The sequence below is a fragment of the Hordeum vulgare genome, chromosome 7H (assembly GCF_904849725.1).
Source record: "Hordeum vulgare subsp. vulgare chromosome 7H, MorexV3_pseudomolecules_assembly, whole genome shotgun sequence".
In the NCBI taxonomy this organism is placed as follows: Eukaryota; Viridiplantae; Streptophyta; class Magnoliopsida; order Poales; family Poaceae; genus Hordeum; species Hordeum vulgare.
Window position 1 is genome coordinate 409,748,065 of NC_058524.1, and position 12,936 is coordinate 409,761,000.

Genomic DNA, 12,936 nt, shown 5'->3' on the forward strand with positions numbered 1-12,936 from the left:
TGCTCTACAGGTATCTCCGAAGATGTTCGTTGAGTTACATGGATCAAGACTGGGATTTGTCACTCCGTGTGACGGAGAGGTATCTCGGGGCCCACTCGGTAATACAACATCACATATAAGCCGTGCAAGCAATGTGACTCAAGTGTTAGTCACAGGATCTTGTATTACGGAACGAGTAAAGAAACTTCAGGTAACGAGATTGAAATAGGTATAGGGATACCGACGATCAAATCTCGGGCAAGTAACATACCGAACGACAAAGGGAATGTTATATGGGATTATGTGAATCCTTAGCTCAGAAGTTCAACCGATAAGATCTTCGTAGAATATGTAGGATCCAATATGGACATCCAGGTCCCGCTGTTGGATATTGACCGGGGAGTGTCTCAGGTCATGTGTGCATAGTTCTCGAACCCGCATGGGTCTGCACACTTAAGGTTCGGTAATGTTTCGGTATAATTGAGTTATAGGTTTTGGTGACCGAAGGTTGTTTGGAGTCCCGGATGAGACCAAGGACGTCACGAGGGTTTCCGGAGTGGTCCGGAAACGAAGATTAATATATAGGATGCTTTCAGTTGTTCTCCGGAAAGATTTTGGCTGTACCAGTGTACTGAGAGTGACAAATGGGTTCCGGGTATTCACCGGGAGGGGCCCACCCACCCGGTAGTGAGCCCAATAGTCCTAGGGTGGCACACCAGCCCTTAGTGGGCTGGTGAGGTCAGCCCAAGTGGGCTATTGCGCTAGAAGAAGAAAACCAAAGAAAAAAAAGAGGGAGGTGGGAAAGAAGAGGAGGACTCCTCCTTCCCCAAACCGAATTGGAGTTGGAGTCCTCCTCTCCTCTCTCGGCCGGCGCCCTTGGGGCTCCCTTGAGCCCCAAGGCTAGCCCCTCCCCTCATCCTATATATACTAGAGGTTTTAGGGTTTTTGAGACACAAATTTGCCACGTGCAACTCAAACCTCTACTTCGTAGTTCTTCCTCTAGATCGGTTTTCTGCGGAGCTCGGGCGGAGCCCTGCAGGAATAGATCATCACCATCACGGGTGCGCCATCACGCTGCCGGAGAACTCATCTACTTCCCTGTCTCTCTTGTTGGATCAAGAAGGCGGAGATCGTCATCGAGCTGTACGTGTGCTGAACGTGGAGGTGTCGTCCGTTCGGTGCTAGATCGGAACGCTTCGTGGGACGACGGTGATTTGAATTACGAAGTTGTACCACTACATCAACCGCGTTTCTTAACGCTTCCTGCTTAGTGATCTACAAGGGTATGTGGATCCGATCTCCCTCTCGTAGATGAACATCACCATGATAGGTCTTCGTGTGCCTAGGAAATTTTTTGTTTCCCATGCAACGTTCCCCAACAATAGCAAGATCATCAGATCATGGGTGAAGCAATCGATCATCAAAAAGTTCTTTATCAGCCGACGGAAAGCGTGGTAATTCATTCATTTCATCGGAAAAGGATTGAACAGGAGTCATTGCATCGTTTCTAGATCTTCGATACGTCTATATTCCGAAGAATAGGTCATAAAATGGTCAATCGGTTGTTTTCTCAATGGGAATCGAGGAAAAGGCAAGGGTTTGAGTATAGCGAGCTGAGGAATAGTTTCCTTTATCAAAAGAAGCCTATCGACTTGGAAACAGAAGATGTTGTAACTTAAATGCACACTTCCTCTTTCTACTGACCTCCTTGTCTGATCGTGAATTCTCTTTCAAACTACTTTCTTGCCTTCCTTCACCAATGTTATGGATGGTGCACTGGTTGAGAAAATAATTGGCCCTTCCTTCTTATAGCAACAAAATCCAATCTCCCCCTCATACGAACCTACCTCCATGACTTTCATGTCAAACTGAAACTCCTTCCCTTGCATTACCCATAGCATGCCATCACATTTGTGCTCACAATACATCTTAGCGCCATTTGCTACTGTGATTTCCATAGGTTTATACGGAGTTGAGTCGTAACCAGCCCGCTTCACAATCTTTGGGGTCTGCAAATCAGTGTGTGCTGGCAGTATCAACCAAGGCAATCACTGGCACTCTGTTTACCTGGTATCTTTGTCCATAGTCGTCTCTTATTTTGGAAGACTGTGACTTGCAACACAACAGCAATATTATTCAAATAACATGTCATTCAAACACAGCGCGCCTTGTTAATTGCTCGTCACGTAAGTGAATTTACGAATAGGGAGCCCAGGTGCCCGACAAGTGAACTACTTCCTCCTCCAAGATTGTTACTTTACTTCTATAGCCTCACGTATGAAAAACGTGTGCCTTATAGAGGGCTAGGCCACAAATACATAGAATAGATAACAAGGGTTTTGCCAAAGTAGATGCTCAAGCGAAACATTCCACTTATCGAAGAAGGGATACTGGTATTTCAAGTTCAAGAAGTAGGCATTGATCCCAAAGAATGTAGTGTATATCTAGGCTAGGAGGAATGCGTCAGAGCCGAGGTCAGGCAAAAGGTTGCTGGATCTTTATGTTGGCTGAAAGTTATTTCTTTTCAATGAGGTTCGATGTTCTCTAGATTTCTTAGAAGTAGCCTTCCTTACTCAAGCCAACTAGGATCAGAAGGTGTTGATAGGGCTAGACTTTCTCTCATGGGCGTGACCATATTAAATAAAGGGTCTTTTCATTGCTTTGGCCTGGCACTCGAGTCAACAGTTAGAAATAGTTCCTTCGACCCTAAAACCCGTGGAAGAAACCTTAGGTAATGATTGGCTTCTAGCGATGAATAAAATAGGTATGTTTCTTAACACCGCGGTCTGAGTTCCTATGAGTCAAGGTACGTAATTCTAGTTCAAGCCTGTTATTGAAGTCGTAAACATCCGAAGGAATAGAATCTTCAAATCATTAAGGAAGGAATGGAATATAGTGGTAGTCCCTTTGGCGCCAAGAAACAGAGGAATAGGTTTTGTTGAGATCTGCATTCTTGAATTGAGTAAAGTACGTGTATGACCCACAGAAGTGAAGGTGTTTTCCAGATCATATTTTTCTTGGTGTTGTCTCATCCGAAAAGTATGCTTGTTTCAATCTAATCTCAAAACATGATTATGTTGGTCTTCACCTGCCAATGAATATGGATATTCCGGGATCAAGGAGCAGAAAGTCTCTAGTTTTCTTGCACGAGTAGATCATATTGTTTCCCTACCCAGAAAAGTCTGATTCAACATAATATCCAGGGCTATGGTCTCTTGTGGATGGTACCTCTCTCAATTGAAGCTTATGGATAAGCAGGAGTCATTGTCATATCAACAGTCAAACACGAACCGTGCTTTAGTTGTCTACCTCTTTAGTTGCCTAAGTCACTTAAGTATGCCTACCTGATCTCGGCTTCACTATCACATAAATGCCTGTTGAAACAAAGGATTTTGGAGTGGCAGAGCTCAAGTATCATATTATCATGGTGGTTACCATTGCGCTAGAAAGCCAGATGAGAAAGAGACACGAAGAGGTGGCAGGTGGAGGACGTTGAGAGCTATCTTTTAGGAATAGGAGGTCGCTTTGTACTCTTGCTACTTATGCTAATTTCAAATTCCCACAAACAGGGTTACTATTTGAGTCCACACGTAGATCAGTTTATGATTCCAATGTTCTATCGACTGACTAAGTTGGTCCTTAATTTCAAATGAAGTTTTTATTTTCTTGAGGGACGTAGCAAACTGTTTGGTTGGCTCCGAGCATTATAAAAATAGAATCTTGCGTGGACAATGTTGATAACGGGAAATCTCTAACCTCCGTGGTGGGTCTGAAGAAGGGTACAACTAGAAAGCGAGAGAATATCTTTATGGATATGAGTCTGAGGAAGAAGTCTCTGAATGCAGGCCTAACGAACCTTTTGTACCAGGATAATCATGAGATTCTATTTTTGTGGTAGATGAGCCAATAGGCAGGGCCTAGAACCTCTAAAGAGGGTGTGACTGATCACCAGGTCACGGTCAAGAAGAGTCAAAGCTGTCTTACTAGCGCGGGCAATCATCCAACTATGGTGGTTTCTCAACCGGTGCGTTTATTTCTGTTACACATTGTGAGTTCATATTTTCTTTTCTAAGAAACAAAATTTTGATCAGATTTCGTTCTAGCAGGTAAAAGAATTCCCGTTCAGTAGGCGTCTGCTTTAGCAATGTCTTTGATTTCCAATCCTCGATCAACAATTTGAGGAAGACGAGACAAAAGCCTTTGGATGAAACTAGTGAATCTTCCGATCCGAAAGACTAAGGGGCTAGGCGCTCACCTACCATCTACACATTTCCTCTTTGGGGTTGGCTCCACCAGTTTGGTTGTGAGTCACTTTAGTTATCTCAAATCTTTGGCAGGAAGGGGCCAAGCCAAATAGTGCTCTTTATAAGCGTAATCCGAGCTTGAAACTCCTACGCTGGGATCCAAAAACCTATGCTTCCGCTCTACCTTACCAGGCAATGCTTACTCTTCTCGATCAAGAGGGCTCTTTTGGAGACTTTGAACCTCAAGGACACGACAGCACTTGAAACAAATGCTTTGCTTTCGCACCTTTGTCTTCCTTTCTAACATTAGTAAATTCGAGCTAATGGGACTAGTTTTGAATTGCCTAGAGGGTGGAGAAGTCACATCATCTGAGGTTTGTTGTGGGTTCAATTATGAACCCGGTCTAAAAGACGGAGTGGTTACACGTGTAAGTACATCATGTTACATATCTATTTTAAGCTAAGCTAAATGCCTAAACTAAACAATTTTATATTAAGTGTGACATCCTCTCTTCGGTGTTTATGCGTCCTAGTCTGAACCATTGGACCGATCAGAAGAAGAAAGGCAAAGGAATTGAAAGGTAGAGTAAGAAACATCGCCCAGATCAATGGAAAATGGGAGTTTCTAGGATTGTTGCTCTGTTATGTTCAAGAAGTCTTTCTCTAGGGTTCAGTTCAGAAGGCGGGATGGAAGAGATAGAATGGGCTCATCATGCGACAAGGTCGGTCGATCACTCAAACTATTTGGTATCTCTAGAATTGAGTGAGCTGTGTTGCGAAGGAAAATGATGAAATTGCTTACTTTTCACAGGCGTGGATTCTATGTTCAATTAGATAGTTTCCATGCTTTTTGATAAAAAGATGGGTTGGCAGGCAGGATGAGAAGTTCAGTTAAAGATTTCTCTCTGCTCAGTGAAGGGAATAGCTTCCTTTTTCTTGACTTGGGGTCAAGTAGTGGGAAACTAGAATCCTTCAATTCCCTAGTGTAGTGTTCTGTTCCATATTTGTGTATCCATCTTATCATGGTATCTGCTCTGCTGCATGAAGGAAAGGAAAAAATCTTTCTATCTCCTTTCTTTGTATCCACCTTTACTCGGTATTCTGTTCCTGATTGTCGTTTCACCACCTTACCTATTCCTCCATACTAAAAGGTTGAATGAGGGCCTCAGCTTCTTCATTAGGTAAGCACCCAGTGATATCCCAGATATCATGCCGTAAGTGAACATTGCTTCACTCTACTCTCCCAAATCCACTTTCTAGTATGAAGTGATATGCTCTCTTAGCTCTTTTGGAGAATGTATAGATTTCTCACCATCTTCCTTGATAGAAATACTATTCTTTCTTTTCCTCCCATTTACTTTTTTATGGAAATAAGCAGTGTCCCTTTAGCAGCCACTCTACTGTTCACCTCCTTTTTTCTGCCAATATAACTCTTCCATCTCACAAATTTGGACCAATTGAGCTTCCAATTCATATCTTAGCCTCCATTCATTAGGATTTAGCTTTGTAGTTTCAGCTTTGCTATCAATGGCAGGCATATAACAGTAATTAGATTGGATTTACTTCTTCTATTGTCAGTAGCATCATTTGCCTTCCGCCCTCTCAAGAACTTCCTGAAGCCGTGAGACACTTGTTGCCAATAGTCTGGAATGGAACATTGGCAACAGTTCTTGTAGGCTGTTTCTGTAACAACATATCTCTAAACCCTTCTTGCGGATGGTTCAAAACGAAACTTAGTGGAAGCCCCTATCTTCCCCATTTCCTAGAAGTAAAGGACAATGATCTGACCCAGCTTGCAAGAGGGATAGTAAAACTTAGGAAATAAATCCTCATAAGTTGAAGAAATCAGAACTCTATCCTAAACTTCTCTCACTAGCATGTCTTGTTTGTTAGTCCAGGCCACCAACCCTTCTCAATTCCAGTAGTTCAGTTTCAGATATGAAACCATTAAAACCTTCCATCCTATTAATATGTATTCTGCCATTGTTTCATGAGCAAATCTGATCATGTCCCGCAAAGGTAGATCAACACTCTGTGCAAAGTTAGTGATCTCTGACAAAAACATAGCTCTTAAAGACTGTTTGGTTGGACCATGAACATCCACCCAAGCACAATTATCACAAAGCCTCTATACTCAAACACCATGGAGAAATTGACCCTCCCTAATGAGGTCTGCATCCATGACATCCAGATTGACTCCAATAAGCATTCCACCTTTACTGCCACTGGTTGGCTTGCAAAACCACTTGAAAAGCTTTCTTCCACCAATTGCCATTAACTCTTTATCTGAGAACTGTTCTCTCTTAGTTTCTTACACACAAACTATGTCCAGTCACTCTATCACTTCAGAAGGTTGCCCCCTTCTACCTGGCCAGGCCCCTCACATTCAAGATTAGTGTCTTCATGGCGGTATCTGTTTTTTGTTATGCCTCCTCTTAGATCTGCTCGTAGTGTTCTTGTCACCAACTGGTATACAAGTATTGTGATTATCTAACTCTTCAACAATCTAAGCAATATCCTCATTCTCTGAATCAGAGCTTAACTCGACACTGGAAGACTGCTCCATCTCATGAGAAACTAACTTCTTTTTCTGAGCAGCTTCATAAAGCAATGCTTGAGCAAGTTCTCTTGCTCTAATAGAATTTGTAGACCTATCAATTTCCTCCTGTGTACTGCCCAACACTAGACCACCATCTATAGCAGATTTTACTAGACTAGCAGAATCAATGGAATTGCAAATAGCATATCTGTCAGTAGAAGACATACCTGGTTCAGCAAGATTCTTGCGTGAAGCCATCCTTTCTGCACGTTGCTGAATAGGCATGCCATCCTTCGGGATCCTATCCTAGCACTTGTCCTCGTTGCTTTAATTCTTGCGTTTGCACCTCATTGAACTTGTCTTGTTCTTTGGTCATTCCAGAAAAACCTCCATACCTTAATAATAGGGGCTTGTGTATAAAGGAAAGCAGCAAACTGATCAAATGTGAAGATGTTCTATCTCAACTCTCTGACTTGAAGGAGGATGTGGCGGATCTCAAGGCTCACTCTATTCCAAGTACAAGTTTCGAGGTGAAATGCATTGATGTGGCCAATCGATATACAATATAGTTGAATGGTTCGACAAGTTCACATGCCGGAGCTACCCGTTCTCCGCGATTCAAGTTGTCTCTTCTGTCCTGCACCACCAGAATTGCGCAGACATCGACACTAGCTTCTGAAAAGTACCCTTTGATAACTGAAAATTTCTCATGTTGTAGGTTGGCATCGCCTCAATGACTGCCTTTATTAGCGTTTCCTTCCCATGCATGCGTTCTTTCTCTCCTCCCCTCAGCCACACATCTTTTTCGTTCGCTCCCCATTTTATTCTCTAAGGAACCCTCTCCTTAATGAGTGTAGATTGATGTTGATGGCTTTTGTACCGGTCAATCTTTATATCCTTTCTGGCATAGTTTTATAAAAGATCGGTAGGTGATCCGTCCTTTCTCCTCTGTCATGGTTCATACATTCTTCCTTTTTGGAAAGTGTATAGGGATCGGGTAAATTAGAGAATAGATAGACGTCCATTGGCATTCCAGCCTTTCTTCTCCTTTCAGGGCCTATCAGAAAGAGAATCCGGTACCTCTTGGTCCTAAATATCAAAATAGAACGCGCAACAACGGAAAAACAAGAGCAAGACCACTCCAAACTAAATCACGGTAGAAGTTATGGCCACTCAGGCTTGACCAAAACAACAAGCGAAAGGTCTCCGAAAGTCCTACATTAGCACCAAGCCATCCCCCAAGGGAGGGTATAACGGGGTGTGGTAAAATACAATTGCTAACGCTCCCGGTCGTGGGTTCTTCACAATTAGCAGGGCTTCTATTCTAGTACACAGAACACCACTTGTTATGCTAGGGTCTTGTTTTTCGAGTTGGTTACTGTCTTGTTGAGCAACATTTTCCCGCCAATCTCCGCTTATTAGGGTGGCCTCTAACAGGTCGGGAGAATACTAAAAATATGGCTCATACGCCTCACAAGATTGAACATCTGCGAAAGTCGTCTCGAAGCTCTGAATCTTGAGAGAAAGTCTTGCCTATCAGTGACTTATTTTACTGAATAAGAATGCCTACTATACTAGCTTCTTTCTTGACTCCATTAACTCAGTTTACGGAAAGGAATCTGTCCAGTCCAGTAAGAAGGAATAGAGAAGAAGAAAGTCACTCATCAACTCGTACTTTGGTTATTGAGAGTTGCCCGCGTATCTGACCTATGTGTACCTATTCCCTAGCCAAAGTAGCTTACCCACTATCCTAATAATTGTTTGTCAATCTGCAGCTTGCCCTACTGCCTATCGATGTGGTTCTCCTAAGTCTCCTACTCATATACCGAAGGTCAAAGACTTTGCAGGGCAACAAACTGATTTCGGAATTGCTTAATTGCTGAGAGCTAATATCGGGGAGTAGTAAGCCAGCCCACCACAAGATGAATGAGTGCTCCTCTCCTATGTCGACTTACTAGCCAGGTCGAGCCTTTGAGCCATAAGAGGAGGGAGAATCTTGTTGATTTTCCAGGGAATGATTATATGGATTTCAAGGAGGATATTGTTACGTTCATCAGATTGATTGATAACTGGTCGTCAATTGACAACTACTACTATTTCTAGTGAGAATGGAAGGAGAAAGGGGATCTCAACAAGCCATGTATATATAGCCTACAGCCGAGTCCACAAAGAAGACGGTTTCAAAGCTCGAAGAGCATATTTGTGAGGCTGATCCCTAAGTGCATAATTTCATGTGACAAACAATGAAACTCCATTTATTCAAACACAACCATGTGCCACAGACAAACGTTTGATTTTGACTGTGTTTTTTTGGGCGATGAAGATTCTACTTATACCCAATGATGGAACATTTTGAAAATATGTTCAACGGGATCTTAAGAAAGGCAAATTTCAAGCCTATAGTTTTTAAGATCATCTCGCTAATCGAAAGATGAAGGATGATGAACACTACATGGCTAGTGGCCTTATGCAAACAAAGAAGAGGGATGCCTAACCAATTGATCCTAAAATATCTTATTTGAGATAGGTCAGATTGGACTTAGTGGCCAACGTTAGGTATGGTAGAGTCAATATGGGATGTGGAATTCCAGGAAACATTCTTATCCGCGCTCACTAACAATGTGAAATTGGTCCTTAGTTTCCTCCAACTGATTCTTGTATTTTAGCCTTTTTCAGTAAGTCATTAATAGCTAAAAATGCATTGACTCTAAGGGTTACCTTGGTACCTTTATTTGGATATGCTTCTTTTCGGACCGGAGGGGTAGTTTGACATTCAAGGAATGGCACATGGATTCTATTGAGAAGGGTTGGCTGCTCTCGACGACAGGGTGGGGGAATGAGATGCTAGGAGATGGGAGTTGTTGGTGGATTGATAGGGGAGTAAATGCGTGGGCTAGTTCAATCTTTTTGCTCGTTCCTTCCTAGCCTTATGGACACGAGTCCTCTAGCCTAGTCCTCAAACTCTTCCCGTAGCCTTCCTTGCCCTGATTGCCTGGCATACCTCCAAAGGCATACCCTAGAACCAATTCATTCATCTGCGCTCTTCGCGATAAAGCTTTGTCTTACTTTGCTTGCTGGCTCTAAGCCCACCTCCTTTACTACACTACACCCTCTCAGCGCCCTATTCAGCCCGAAAGGCTTCTAACTTCCCCAAAACCTTACTTACTCACGGCAAGATTCGGAACATAGGGTCACTGCCTTTCATCCACCTTTCTCTCGTATGCTTAGAACCTATCCATAGAAATGGAATTCAAAACTTCGGAATAGTTTTGAGGAGAGCCGAGAGGACACATTCAAGGAGTAGTGTAAACTAGCAAACAGAGGGGCACTCCCGCTTTGGCATTAGGCATTAGGCACGAGAAAGCACATCGTTCTCGGCCGTCCCTTCCTTCCCGAAAAAAGGCTCTCTTGCATCTTTTGCTTCCCAACCCGGCCTCTATTCTAGATTCACCGTGTCGAGATGGATCGGTTTATTATGCTTATGCCTAATCTTAATACTGGATAGTTACTTCAATTACCTTACCCCATCGCCCCTCATTTTAAGGAGGTTTCAGAGCACCCAGTCACATCTCGTCACAAGAAAGGATTGATGGTCGAGTCCCCGTGCATGAAGTCAGTGGATTCGAATGAACTAACCGTACTACAAATCGACATACTTGACGAAGCTTCTTACTAAACCAAAGAAAGGGCAGCTCCAGTTGTGTTGTCGATTCCCTTCTCCCGAGAGCTTTCACACTCTGGGATGGGAGTCCCTTCAAAGACTTGACCAAAAGCTCCCCACAATTTCTTAATTTGAAGTAGTTTGGAGGCCTTCTTCTAGTTATGAATAGCCCTCGTCTGTCACTATAGATGTTCTAGCTTTAGTCTTCAGTGTCATTTTTAGTTATGCATTTGGAATGATCCCTTTCCAAGCAAACTAAACTAACCTTGCTAAGTGCTAGCCAGGTGAAAGTGCTTTTCGCTAGTAGTTTTGGTGTTCTCTTCCCTTTAATCCAATTGAATCAATTGATCAGAAGAACAAGAACAAGAAGGCATTGTACTTTTAATAGGCCCTACTTTCGAGACCTCTATCTCTATTTATTTCCATTCTTCCCTTTGGTCAGATACTAGAATATAGTATTTTTATTGGACATCCTCCTCACTATTGAAATTAGGGAAAACCGGATCAGTAAACTATTGCATCTAAGGGAACAGAGCAGTAGATCCCGGGATAAGAAAGATACAGAAATATGGAACTTCACTGCCTTACTTGGAAAGCTAAGCAGGTTATTAACCCACTAATCTTACTTTCCCTCAAACCTTCCACTGAAAAGAGCAGATCCCAGAAAAAAGGATAGTGAATGATCGATTCACCATTGATAGCATTAACCCTAAAAGGAGGGATGAAGCACACGCCACCACATCCACTAAAGAGAAGAAAAAGATAAAAGAGAGGTGCTAGGTCCAAGAAGGTATGGAAAAGCATTACAGATTTGATTCGCTCAAGGTTATGAACAACAAGTCGGGTAAACCACCAGTTAATACCAACCACGGTTGACTTGATTTTCGATAGATTGAAATGCTTTCAAATTCAGCATGGTTGTGAGATTAATCGTACCCACCCGGCTAGGTCACTTGCGAGACTCGCTAATATACTACTTTCTTTCAGGCTATGCAAAAAATATGGTTTCTAGTACCTCACTAACCACTGATCGCGAGAAGCATGGGGGGATTCTAGAAGCACGGCGGGAGTCTAGATAGAAGGGTTTTCAATAATGGTGGTTTGTTGCCTCACCGTAATAAGTGCCTTAGTACTTTCGAGTCTAAGGGGCGTGAGTTGGAGGCACAATATTATTTCTATACATTCAACTAGCAGCCCTAGCTAATTGAGCATCAATCACTATTTCTCTAAGTCATAACTAGTACCTCCCTTGTGGCGAAACCAATGGTTCACTTGATTTCTAAAGAACAACTTTCGTCGTATGGCAGGGCCAAGGATATATATGCACTTCTATTCATTGCTTTCCTGAAATGCGTAAGTAATCACCTTCGAAATGGTACCAAAAGGCCGGCTCAAATCGTCTATTACAGCCTGGTGGAACCTATTCTTCGACTACTTCGTCCTTCGACTGGCGTGATTTGATAAAATACAACGGTACCTATATCCCTCGTTGTTGAAATTGTAGTTTAGGTGGACTATATGTCTTTACGTCTTCTCCGGCCGATCGGGGTCTCCAAACTAAGCAAAAAAAGGAGTATTGACAGCCATCTTATGTTGTTTGTCAGGATTAGTTCTAACCAGAGTGAGCTCACGGACCATCTTCGAACGAAAGTGATCTCTCTTCCTTCTATCTCTATAATGCGTCTAGTAACTGCTTTAGTTGTTCGTCTCACAATTAAGTTGGTGGGTTCTTGGTCCATCTTATTATTCCAAAGCTCCGAGATGAATTCGATCTTTTCTTACTGGGGCTCTCCCCTTCGGTTTGAAGAAGACCGTGCATGCTTATTCTAAAACTGGTACACATTTTGGTATTCTACCCTGCATCAAAGAATAGGCATCAACACTTTGAGTGTGAAATCCAGCTACTCTGCTATCACCTCCTGCGTGAACAACTTTTGAGTAAGAAAGTTCAAATGCATTTTTACACCTATTGAAGGAATTGAATGGAATAGAAAATAGAGTGGTATGGAGACTTGATATTGTACCAATACTTTAAAGTAGTATAGAGGATACTTCATATTGTACCAATACACATTCAAATCACTATCATCAATTTCTTACAGGATTCAGACTTTAATCAATAAAAGCACGTACTATTTATTACCACCAGGAATGGAAAAAGAATACTATGTGGATCTCGTGCGACTACGGAAAATGGAGCATTGGTACAACTGATCTTTAGAGGAGAGCGGTATGCTTAAATCCAAAAGTGCGGCTTAAGCACCACCTTACCTTAAGAGCAGTCAAAGCTATATGCTGGTATATCACCCTACAACAATTTTTAAGCCGGTTTGCCTCCACCATTGGATTTGGTTGCAGCTCGCACCGACACCTCGCAGTTTGTGTACAAGGTTGGTAGTCACACTACTTACCTCCTATTATATGTCGATGACATCATCCTTATAGCCTCCAGTGATGCTTTCCTTCGCCACATTATCTGTCTTCTTCATGAAGCTCAACAAGAACCTATTTTT